Source organism: Delphinus delphis, chromosome 9 (assembly GCF_949987515.2).
Source record: "Delphinus delphis chromosome 9, mDelDel1.2, whole genome shotgun sequence".
NCBI classification, from domain to species: domain Eukaryota; kingdom Metazoa; phylum Chordata; class Mammalia; order Artiodactyla; family Delphinidae; genus Delphinus; species Delphinus delphis.
Window position 1 is genome coordinate 6,176,903 of NC_082691.1, and position 12,061 is coordinate 6,188,963.

Below are 12,061 nucleotides of genomic sequence, written 5' to 3' on the forward strand. Positions count from 1 at the left end.
AGGTGGGGAGAGAATTAAATCTTCCCAGACCAAGACATATGGTACTTGGTCTGGATGTCCGTGGGGATCTATATTAAATATCTTAGACTTCAGCAGCTTAATCTTGTCTAATAAAAAGGATCCTTCGGGGGGCCATCCTATCTGAAATGTTGGCCATTCAGAGGCACACAAAGTCTGCCACTTTCCTTTCTTTACCTCTACCGAAAAATTATGGGCTCTGGCCCGAACTTCGGTCCAATAGCTTAGGGTAAGGGAAAGAGGAGTCGTCATAGTTTGTCCCATTGTCGTCCGTCAGAGAAGAAGAATAGACCACAATACAGAAACAGTTAAAACTCCACGAAACACATATATGTATGGGCCACCGCGAGCTCGCTTCAAAACCGAAACTTCTTCAGATGGCAGTTACCACCAAGGGAACTGCCGAAACCGAGTGAAGGGGAGACAGAGTTTGCCTCTCCTTCCAGATGAGCCACCAGGGCGTCCCCTAGGGCTCATGGACGCCGGCTATTAGCACGTCTGCCTAGCCAGAGGTCCGATACAGATTCCATAATAAGCCGATTCTTACGGCTTTCCTCCGATAATGGCCCACAAAGAACAAGGGACAGACAGACAAACAAGCTCGAGCTTACCTGGTACCTCCAACTCCCGATGTTCTTGTGGTCCGGGGCGAGTGGAATCCCGGACGAGCCCCCAAATGTTAGACCTGCGCGGTCTCCTAGGAGTTTCGATTCGCCCAGGAAACAACAAGAGTCGGAAGTCGATGCAAAACGCAAGAGGTTTATTGAAGGCCGGTGCACCGGGGTTCCTTGGTCCTCACGCAGGAGGTCGAAGAAGGAACCCTTTTGGGCGCGAATATGTCAGTTTTATAGGTTCCCACTTCCCCGTATGTAAATTATAGATTTGGTTGTGTTCTCCTGCTGATTGGTCCTGGCTTAGGCTCGGACCAGAGAGGGAACTTGTCCCCAGCTGCCTGATTGGTCTTTGACAGACACCTTTTTTACATTTTGTTATCTCCCTCCTTCTCGGAAGGGGGCCGGACATCCTGGAAATTCACCCATTGTCTAAGAAGCCCCTATTGTCTGGAGAGTTCTTAATCATTAGCTGGAACAATGTCCCTCGAGTCCCACAGAGCAACAGAAACTCTCATTCATTCTTGGTAGAAATGCACAAAGATGCAGCCACTATGAAAGACAGTTTGGCAGTTTCTCACACAATAACATTGTCTTATCATCCAGCGGTTATATTCCTAGGCATGTACCCAAAGGGCTTGAAATTTATGTCCTTACAAAAATTCGCACGTGAACTTTTATAGTAGCTTTATCCATAAATGCCTAAAATGGGAGGCAAGATAGTCTTTAATAGGTAAGTGAATAAACAAACTATGGTATATCTGAACAAAAGAATATATTTGATATTAAAAAGAAATGAACTATTAAGCTGTGAAAAGACATGAAGCCACCTTGAATACATATTTGCTAAATGAAAGAAACCAGTTTGAAAAGGCTACATGTTGCTTGATTCCAACTATGTATCAGTCTGAAGAAAAGAATGTAAAGACAGCAAAAAGATGAAAGGTTGCCCGGAATTTGGGGAGAAGAGAGAGATGAAAAAGTGGAGCTCAAGGGGATTTTAAGGCAGTGAAACTATTCTGTATGGTATTGAAATTGTAGATATGTTACCAAATTAAGTCCTATGGACTCTGCTCAGACCCTAGCCTGGCTGAGGCTCTCTGCCTCGGTGGGGGAGGGTTCCTTTCCTCTCAGGCTCGAAGCTGAGATCCACACAGCACAAGCTTTATTCAGCGGCCAAAGAATGGAAAAATGGGAACGAAGTTCACAGGTCAACTTCACTCCCACGTGGGAAGAGGGATTTACTTTTAAAGAGTAAAGAAAAAGGAAGGAGAAGTGAGGCTGATGGTGTGGAGGCACATGAATTCGTCTACCAGGGAAGGGACAGGGCTTTTTTGAGGGAATGGGGTGCTACCACATTTTTATCCTTTTTAGGTCATTAATGTCCAGTCCTGGCCAAGGGCAGGTGTGCTTTTTAATATGCTGATGTAGGAAAATCAAAGTATAATGAGACTCAGGGTCTGTTGGAGGTCAGATTCTTCACCATCTTGGTCCCAGCTGGGTCTATCTGTTTTTTGTTTGTTTGTTTGTAGTTTCCATTCTTATCTCTAGACCCTGTAACTTAAAGATTTAAGTTAACTCCTGCTAAATGGGTGGGGGGTGGGGCTAGGTTAGAGGGTTGTGAGCAAAGACTGGAGCAGCTCTAGCAACAGAGCTATGACATTTGAAAAAAAAATTGTACAACAGATACTATGAATCCTAATGGTACATTATGGGCTTTAGTTAATCATAATGTGCCAATACCAGTTCATAAACTGTTACAAATATACCACATTAAGGCAAGATGTTAATAAGAGAAACTGTGCAAGTGGAGAGGGGGCATATGAAAGTCTTTTGTACTTTCTGCTCAAAATTTCTATAAACCTAAAATTGAACTAAAATAAAATCTGTTAATCTAAATAAATAAATAAATGTAAAGAGATTCATTAAATCCAGCCTTTGAAAGAAAATCTCAGTTGAAGGGAGAAAATCTAGCTGTACTCTTGTTTGGCTGCACCCCACAGGCCTACAAGGCCTGTGTTTGCCCAGCTTCAAGACCGAAGAAAGAGCCCAATGTCAGCAACAGACTTCAATGGCTTAATGGATGGGGGATCTTACATGGCTGAGGCAAGGTCCTGGAACGACACCCCACCATGTGCCGAGGATAGCAAGGAAGGACATGGTGGCAGTCTTTAAGGGGGGTGGAGATTACCAGCTATAGGGGAATTGAAAGGTGGGCTCCTTAGTTACCAGGGAAACCAGCAGAGGGTCACATGCCTCACCAACCCTTTGATAAGAAAAATCACCAGCTGGGGCCTGGGACGTATTCACAGGAAGGTCAGTCCTGTGAGTAGGGTGTAGGTGAAGCAGGTGCTGCTGGGGCGGGGGATGGACAGAGAGCAAGGGAACAGCCATCTTGAGTGGCCTGACCATACAACTCTTTTTATATAAGACATAGAAAAAACAAACAAATGGAGATTAAGTGTAAAGGGAGAGAGAAATAAATAACATTAGGCATCTATTGACCAGAAGAACATTGTCTGACACAGTATATGTAAAGTTAAGAAAATTATTTGAAATAAAGAAGGTTAGTAAACAATGATAAAAAAGGCAATGTATCAGAAGCATATAAAATCATTTGAACTATTTAATTAAAATTAATAAATAAACATCAACAGAATTACAAGGAGAAACTGACAAGTGGCCCATCACTGTGAGAGATTTTTAAAATAGATACATTTCTAAATGGAAGCATGAAAAACAGGAAAAGTAGATTAGAGGGGGTTTTGATGACACTATTAGCAATTTGAGTATGATGGGTATTCATATGCATAAATAATGCTTACCCAAAAATATCACCATATGAAAAGCTACAGATTAAGTTCCCCAAATACAAAACAAAATAAAATTACAGAACATGTTTTGCCAACAATGAAATAAAATTGAAACTCAATAAACATGGAACACACTTAAAAAATAAAAAATGTTGAAAGCTTAACCCAATCACTCTTAAGAAAACAAAAAAAATTGAGTGACCCTGACAAAGTATATATTATAGTGTGGATTTTTAGATAAAACTGTGTATAAAGAATATATATTAATAGATTAAAATGCATATATCAAAAAAGCAGAAGTAAATTGGTTAACAGTTCAACCAAAACAGTTAGGAAAGTAACTAAGCATACATAAAGTTGAACACAGAAATCCAGATTGCTGTAGGTCATAAAATAGAAAATAAATGATCAAAACTAAATGCTAAGCTTTGGTAGCACTTTAAAAATAATTTAATTGTGGGGCTTCCCTGTTGGCACAGTGGTTGGGAGTCTGCCTGCCGATGCAGGGGACACGGGTTCATGCCCCGGTATGGGAGGATCCCACATGCTGCAGAGCGGCTGGGCCCGTGAGCCATGGTTGCTGAGCCTGTGCGTCCGGAGCCTGTGCTCCGCAACTGGAGAGGCTACAACAGTGAGAGGCCCGCATACCGCAAAATAAATAAATAAATAAATAAATAATAAAATAATAAAAAAATAATAATAATTTAATTGTACAAATTACTATACATAAAATGGATAAGCAACAAGGATTTACTGTATAGCACAGGGAATTATATTCAATACCTTGTAATAATTTACAATGGAAAATAATCTGAAAAAAAAAAAATATATATATATAACTGAGTCACTTTGCTATACAGCTGAAACTAACTCAATACTGTAAATCAACTATATTTCAATTAAAAAGTTTAAAAAAATAATTAATCTTGGTCAGAACTGTTAGAAGAAAACAAAACAAACCATAGAGATAAATACAGAGAATGAAAAACTTCTTATAAATATAAATAAAATAAAATGTTTAAGGTCACACTAAAATACTATAAACCACATAATACCATTAAATTAGAAATTATAGACAGCTTTCTATAAAGGTATAAATAACTAAAATGTATTTATGCACAGAGGGAGGAACACTCCCAAACTCATTCTACGAGGCCACTATCACCCTGATACCAAAACCAGACAAAGATGTCACAAAAAAAGAAAACTATAGGCCAATATCACTGATGAACATAGATGCAAAAATCCTCGACAAAATAGTAACAAACAGAATCCAACAGCATGTTGCTTTTAAGGTAACGTGATCATACACCATGATCAAGTGGGGTTTATCCGAGGAATGCAAGGATTCTTCAATATATGAAAATCAAACAATGTGATACACCATATTAACAAATTGAAGGTTAAAAACCATATGATCATCTCAATAGATGCAGACAAAGTTTTTGACAAAATTCAACACCCATTTATGATAAAAACCCTCCAGAAAGTAGGCATAGAGGGAACTTATCTCAACATATAAAAGGGCATATATGACAAACCCACAGCCAACATCGTTCTCAATGGTGAAAAACTGAAACCATTTCCACTAAAATCAGGAACAAGACAAAGTTGCACACTCTCACCACTTTTATTCAACATAGTTTTGGAAGTTTTAGTCACAGCAATCAGAGAAGAAAAAGAAATAAAAGGAACCCAATTCAAAAAGAAGAAGTAAAATTGTCACTATTTGCAGATGACATGATACTATATATGAAGAATCCTAAAGATGCTACCAGAAAACTACTAGAGCTAATCAATGAATATGGTAAAGTAGCAGGATACAAAATTAATGCACAAAAATCTCTTGCATTCCTATACACTAATGATGAAAAATCTGAAAGAGAAATTAAGTAAATACTCCCATTTACCATTGCAAAAAATGAATAAAATACCTAGGAATAAACCTACCTAAGGAGACAAAAGACCTCTATGCAGAAAAGTATAAGACACTGATGAAAGAAATTAAAGTTGATACAGACAGATGGAGAGATATACCAAGTTCTTGGACTGGAAGAATCAACATTGTGAAAATGACTATACTACCGAAAGCAATCTACAGATTCAGTGCCATCCCTATCAAACTACCAATGACATTTTTCACAGAACTAGAACAAAATATATCACAATTTGTATGGAAACACAAAAGACCCCAAACACCCAAAGCAATCTTGAGAAAGAGAAACAGAGCTGGAGGAACCAGGCTCCCTGACTTCACACTATACTACAAAGCTACAGTAAGCAAGACAGTATGGTACTGGCAAAAAAAAACAGAAAAATAGATCAATGGAACAGGATAGAAAGCCCAGAGATAAACCCATGCACATACGATTACCTTATCTTTGATAAAGGAGACAAGAGTATACACTGTAGAAAAGACAGCCTCTTCAATAAGTGGTGCTGGGAAAACTGGACAGCTAGATGTAAAAGAATGAAATTAGAACACTCCTCAACATCATACACAAAAATAAACTCAAAATGGATTAAAGACCTAAATGTAAGGCCAGACACTATAAAACTGTTAAAGGAAAATAGGCAGAACACTCTATGACATAAATCACTGCAAGATTCTTTTTGACCCACCTCCTAGAGAAATGGAAATAAAAATAAAATAAACACATGGGACCTAATGAAACTTAAAAGTTTTTGCACAGCAAAGGAAACCATAAACAAGACAAAAAGACAATCCTCAGAATGGGAGAAAAGATTTGCAAATGAAGCAACTGACAAAAGATTAATCTCCAAAATTGACAAGCAGCTCATGCAGCTCAATAGCAAAAAAACAAACAACCCAAACCAAAAACAGGCAGAAGACCTAAATAGACATTTCTCCAAAGAAGATATACAGATAGCCAACACACACATGAAAGGATGCTCAACATCACTAATCATTAGAGAAATGCAAATCAAAACTATAATGAGGTATCACCTCACACTGGTCAGAATGGGCATTATCAAAATATCTACAAACAATAAATGCTTGAGAGGGTGTGGAGAAAAGGGAACCCTTTTGCACTGTTGGTGGGAATGTAAATTGACACAACCACTATGGAGAACAGTATGGAGGTTCCTTAAAAAACTAAAAATAGAAATACCATATGACCCAGCAATCCCACTACTGGGGATATACCCTGAGAAAACCATAATTCAAAAAGAGACATGTACCACAATGTTCATTGCAGCTCTATTTACAAAAGCCAGGACATGGAAGCAACCTAAGTGTCCATCAACAGATGAATGGATAAAGAAGATGTGGCACATATATACAATGGAATATTACTCAGCCATAAAAAGAAACGAAATTGAGTTATTTGTAGTGAGGTGGATGGACCTAGAGTCTGTCATACAGAGTGAAGTAAGTCAGAAAGAGAAAAACAAATACCGTATGCTAACACATATATATGGAATCTAAGAAAAAAAATCATGAAGAACCTAGGGGCAAGATGGGAATAAAGACACAGACCTACTAGAGAATGGACTTGAGGATATGGGGAGTGGGAAGCGTAAGCTGTTGCAAAGTGAGAGAGTGGCATGGACATATATACATTACCAAACGTAAAATAGATAGCTAGTGGGAAGCAGCTGCATAGCACAGTGAGATCAGCTTGGTGCTTTTGGCCACCTAGAGGGGTGGGATAAGGAGGGTGGGAGGGAGACACAAGAGGGAGGCAATATGGAGATATATGTATACATATAGCTCATTCACTTTGTTATACAGCAGAAACTAACACACCATTGTAAAGCAATTATTCTCCAATAAAGATGTTAAAATATATATATATATATATATATATATATATATATGCAGAAATAGAAAGCATGAATGGGTTTATATTTATTTTTTAATTTGATTCAAATTTTGAGATATTCAATTTTTAATATAAGGTGTTTCAGACAATGGAAAAAGAATGAGAACTCTCTGAATCATTTTATTATACTACTGTAACTTTGACACAAAAATTTCAAGGATAATAAAAGAAAGAAAAACTAAAAGTCAATTTTTACTTACAAACTACAAATATTTCAGATAAAATGGCGATATGACAATGAATTAATAAATAAAAAATTCAATGATTACATAGTGGTTATCACATGAATATAAAGATAATTTAATATTAGCAGAGCAACGTAATTACTGCTTAATGCTGAAAATATATGTAAATATATCGATACACAAACAATATTTATAAAATTCAGCACACATTCACCAAAAACTCCTAGAAAACTAGGGACATCATTACTGTGATATATGTTTCCCAAGGTATAACAAACATATTATTTAATGATAAAACTTTAAGAAAATTTATTTTTTGTTTGAAACAATAAAATGATGTCTGCCTTCACTGCAATAACTAAACATTTTGCTAGAAGTACTGGATAGAAAATACTATACGAACATAGAAATATGTGGCAGATAGATTGAGTAGAAATAAAAATAATTTTCATTATTTGGGGATGGTTTGATGAGATACACAGCAAATCCAACAGACTCTACAGGCTAATTTTTAGAACTCAGTAGTTTTCAACGTTCCTGAATACAAAGTCCTAATACTGAAATCAATAGTATTCCTATAAACAAGGAAACCTATAAAAATATATACATATTTTTAAATAATACTATTCACAACAGAACCAAATTACAAGGCATGACAAGAAACCTAGCACAAGGTATGAAAGACCTTCAGAAAGGAGTTATAAAACGTCAGAAGGCTTTGAAGAGGAATTATATTAGATAGATGACTAGACAGCACATGTAGAAAAGATCTATCACAAGGAAGGGCTGTACTTCCTCAGTTCATCTGCAAGTTGACTGCAATCTTAGCCATTATCTCAATAGCTCTTTTATCATTATTTTGACAAAATGATGTTACAGTAATTACTGGTGACTAAATGGTCAAGAATACGCAAGTCAAAGTTGAGGAGGAATCATGATGGTGAATTCCCATTAAAGAAGAGTAAACAGCTCTAAAGTGATGGTAATTGAAAGAGTAAGAGACCCCCAGAGCCAAGTAATATAAGACAATTATAATAGCTTGCCTAGAAGCCCACACAGAGACAAACGTATTTTAAAATATGGTGGCATTAAAACCAGTGAAGGGCTTCCCTGGTGGCGCAGTGGTTGGGGGTCCGCCTGCCGATGCAGGGGATGCGGGTTCATGCCCCTGTCCGGGAGGATCCCATGTGCCGCGGAGCGACTGGGCCCCTGAGCCGCGGCCGCTGGGCCTGCGCGTCCGGAGCCTGTGCTCCGCAGCGGGAGGGGCCGCGGCGGTGAGGGCCCGGCATACCGCAAAAAACAAAACAAAACAAAACAAAACAGTGAAAAGAAAGATGGATTATTAAATAAATGAGGCTGCAATTGACTTTTCACATGGATAAACGAGTATGAATTTAGAGTCCTGTAACACAACCTATTCTTACCAAAATTTCAGGTGGATAAAACCCTACAATGTAGGAAAGTATCTTTTTAACTCGGGTAGAAAACGACAGAAGAGGAACAACATACAAAGGAAGTGTAGATCAACTTCATTACAGGGAAGGATCATCTATTTAAAATGTGAAAAACACCATAAAATAAAAAAAGAAGGGCCTGCAATAAAATACTGCCATCATTTAAACAGTGGTAGATTTAATATAACCCTTCATATTCAGCTTCCCTCACAATTCAGATGCCAGGTATCACTTTGGCCCCATTTTACATGTCAACGACGGATGGGAACAGATGAGAACTGGCATTTTAGGTGGGGTTTAGAATCCACAGTGCCCTTTGTCTTGGTGATGCTGAAGAAGTGTCAGGTGTCATTTTCCTCCCCAGTTGCAGTGCCATGTTTCCTATAGTAAAGGATAAAGTGAAACATTTTCATACATGTGGCTTACTTTCTTACACCTCTTTTCACTCTTAGTTTCTCCTTCTGGTCTTTGTAGACATTGGAGTACTGTCCCCTGCACTGCAAACTACAAGGCCTACTGTGGACCCCATTATAGCACTATGTTTAAATTCTACTAAGGACAGTAACGTGCATGCATCCTATCTACTAAAACTGGAATGCTTTTTTGAGGTAAAGTAAGAAGACTGGACTGCACAGGTGTGGTGGTTTAAAAAAGCATGAAATATGGATATTTATCAAGATAATTTTAACCAATACCCATGACTTATCCTGCAGATATTTTTCTGACTATCTGATTCTCCATCTCTAAACAACCAGTCTAACTTATCTCCATGTAGCTGGCTTTAGCTCATCATTCATCTATGATGATTTTTGTCGTGTATGCAAATGGTGCAAATTTCCATTAGTCTTCTGCAAACCTTCTGTGTCAGGGCTTCCTGTTTCCAACTGTCCTGTACTATTGCCTTTTGTTCTCATTAATGACAAGCAATCTGACTTATCAGCATCAATAAGGATCTTAAAGTTTCTGCCATATACTAGGTTTCCTGATTCCTGGTTATACCACCTTAACCACTTGAGAACAATTGGTAATTGCATAGCCTATGTTGTTTTGTTTTGTTTTGGGTTTGTGTGTTTCTTTGCTTTCACAATATTTGGATTTGTATCTAATGTATAGACTAAATTTTATTAAAAGACCAGTATTTTTAAAGTTATCTTGCCTTTGAAATAAGACGAACTTGTCTCAGAAGTATTTTGTCAGATGTCCCTCTGGTTTCCAGATAGAATATGTATACTACTTTTTCTTAGCTACTATTACCCATGTTGAATTTATATTGACATGCTTTCTTTCAGCAGACAGAAATTGTTTTCTTATAATATTTTCTTTTATTTCTTCATTCATACAATTAACAAAAATAAATTGATCAGTCTATCTTTTATAGCATTGACCTTTTCGACATCTTGAAAATTGAATCTATATTTTCTTAGATTACATCATCCATCCACAGTTTTGCAGAATTCCTGAAATCTCATTCAATGTGTTCAACAATCTAATTTGTGAAATAATATTTTTAGGAGAAAATAAATATTTTTTTTTTAAGTTTGACTTTAAAATGTAATAAATAAGGTACTGGTGCTAGAATATATTAATTTACACTTCTTGGTAGATTTTCTTAAAATGTGAATAAGGTTTATTTTAATTTATTCAAAACATATTATAAGAGTTTGGTTAAAACTCATTATTTTAATTTAAAAAAACTCATGAAATTTCAAGTAATAATTCAGAAACAAATAGGTTTTACAAAAATTATAATTTTAAGTTATAGCTTATAATTTCATTATTTTTATTTTGGATCAGACACCCTCACTACATATCTTCAAAAATTTATAAAAATGTGTTTCTCAGTGTTTTAAAAATGAATGCCAGATAAACATATGCTCTTTCTGTTGAGACAGTAAAATAAAAGTTAACTTGCAAAGATGATTCAAAAAATTGATCTGCAGATGAAACTACATTAATGAGTACAAAAATGAGTTTGAAAGAAAAGCTAAAAACATGAATTTGCATGTGAAATGCAATTCCTTTTCCAAATGAATTTTCTTAGTCAACAAACCTTCATCAATCGGCTTCCTAGCAAAGGACATTGCATTAGATTACTGAATGATTATTTGCAGCAAAGAATACAGTATTCAGTATTTTGGCATTCAGGATAACTTGTAGTAAGGTAAATCAATATAGTCATCCCTGAACATTTAATCAGGTATTTAGTTAATATGTTGTATATGGTTTATAACCATAAACCCATGAACCTTGGCATATATTTGTTCTGTTATTTGTCTTTGCCATCATTACCCTGAAGATGACCAAACACCATCTGCCACGGATTACTGAGCCTTTACATTTTTGACATCATTTAACCTATTAAATTTCACCATCTTTTCAGCAGATATAACTCTGTTGATATAATAGTTAAATGTGATCCAGGCAAATCGTTGCTGGCTCCCCAGTGGGACTGTTCCATTTCTTCATTTTATTTTGTTTATTTCATATCAAATGAGTCATTCACGAGGACGCTTATTAGTAGCTAAGTCAACAGGAAACATGCATGTTTTATGATGATTAATAATTCTTGACTTATTTTTAGTACATTTTAGTATGACTTTCCAGCAGCTGAAACCAAGGCTATCTGAAATAATACTAATAAAAGAAGTTCGGATTGCCGGAGAGCATGCACTACAATGCCAATACCTGTGGTGCTCATCTTTCTTAAAAGGTACAAAAATACGTTTCCAACTGTGACATCCACTACACCAAAGAGCCTTCTCTGAAAATCACCCCTTCATTATGTCTTTGTAATTACTGTTTTCTGTCTGCTGAATCTTATGCAAGCTGTGAGACTCTGAATTATGGATCTGGGAGAGTTACAGGAACATAACTGGCTGCAGTTCACTGGGCTGTGTATGTCAGTCCTCTGTCATCTGTACTCACTTTCGATCAGTTGATCAAAATTCTAACTTACAGGACCTTATGGTAAATTTCTCATTTAACAAGCATTGAGCATCCCTGTCAGGTAAGATATTGTATACAGCAGCACCCAAGAGACATACTCTTTGCCCTTAAAACCTTCATTTTTAGGAAGAAATAGCTCAGCATGAAATGTCATCTCTGTTTTCATTTTATGGTCTGCAAGTTTTG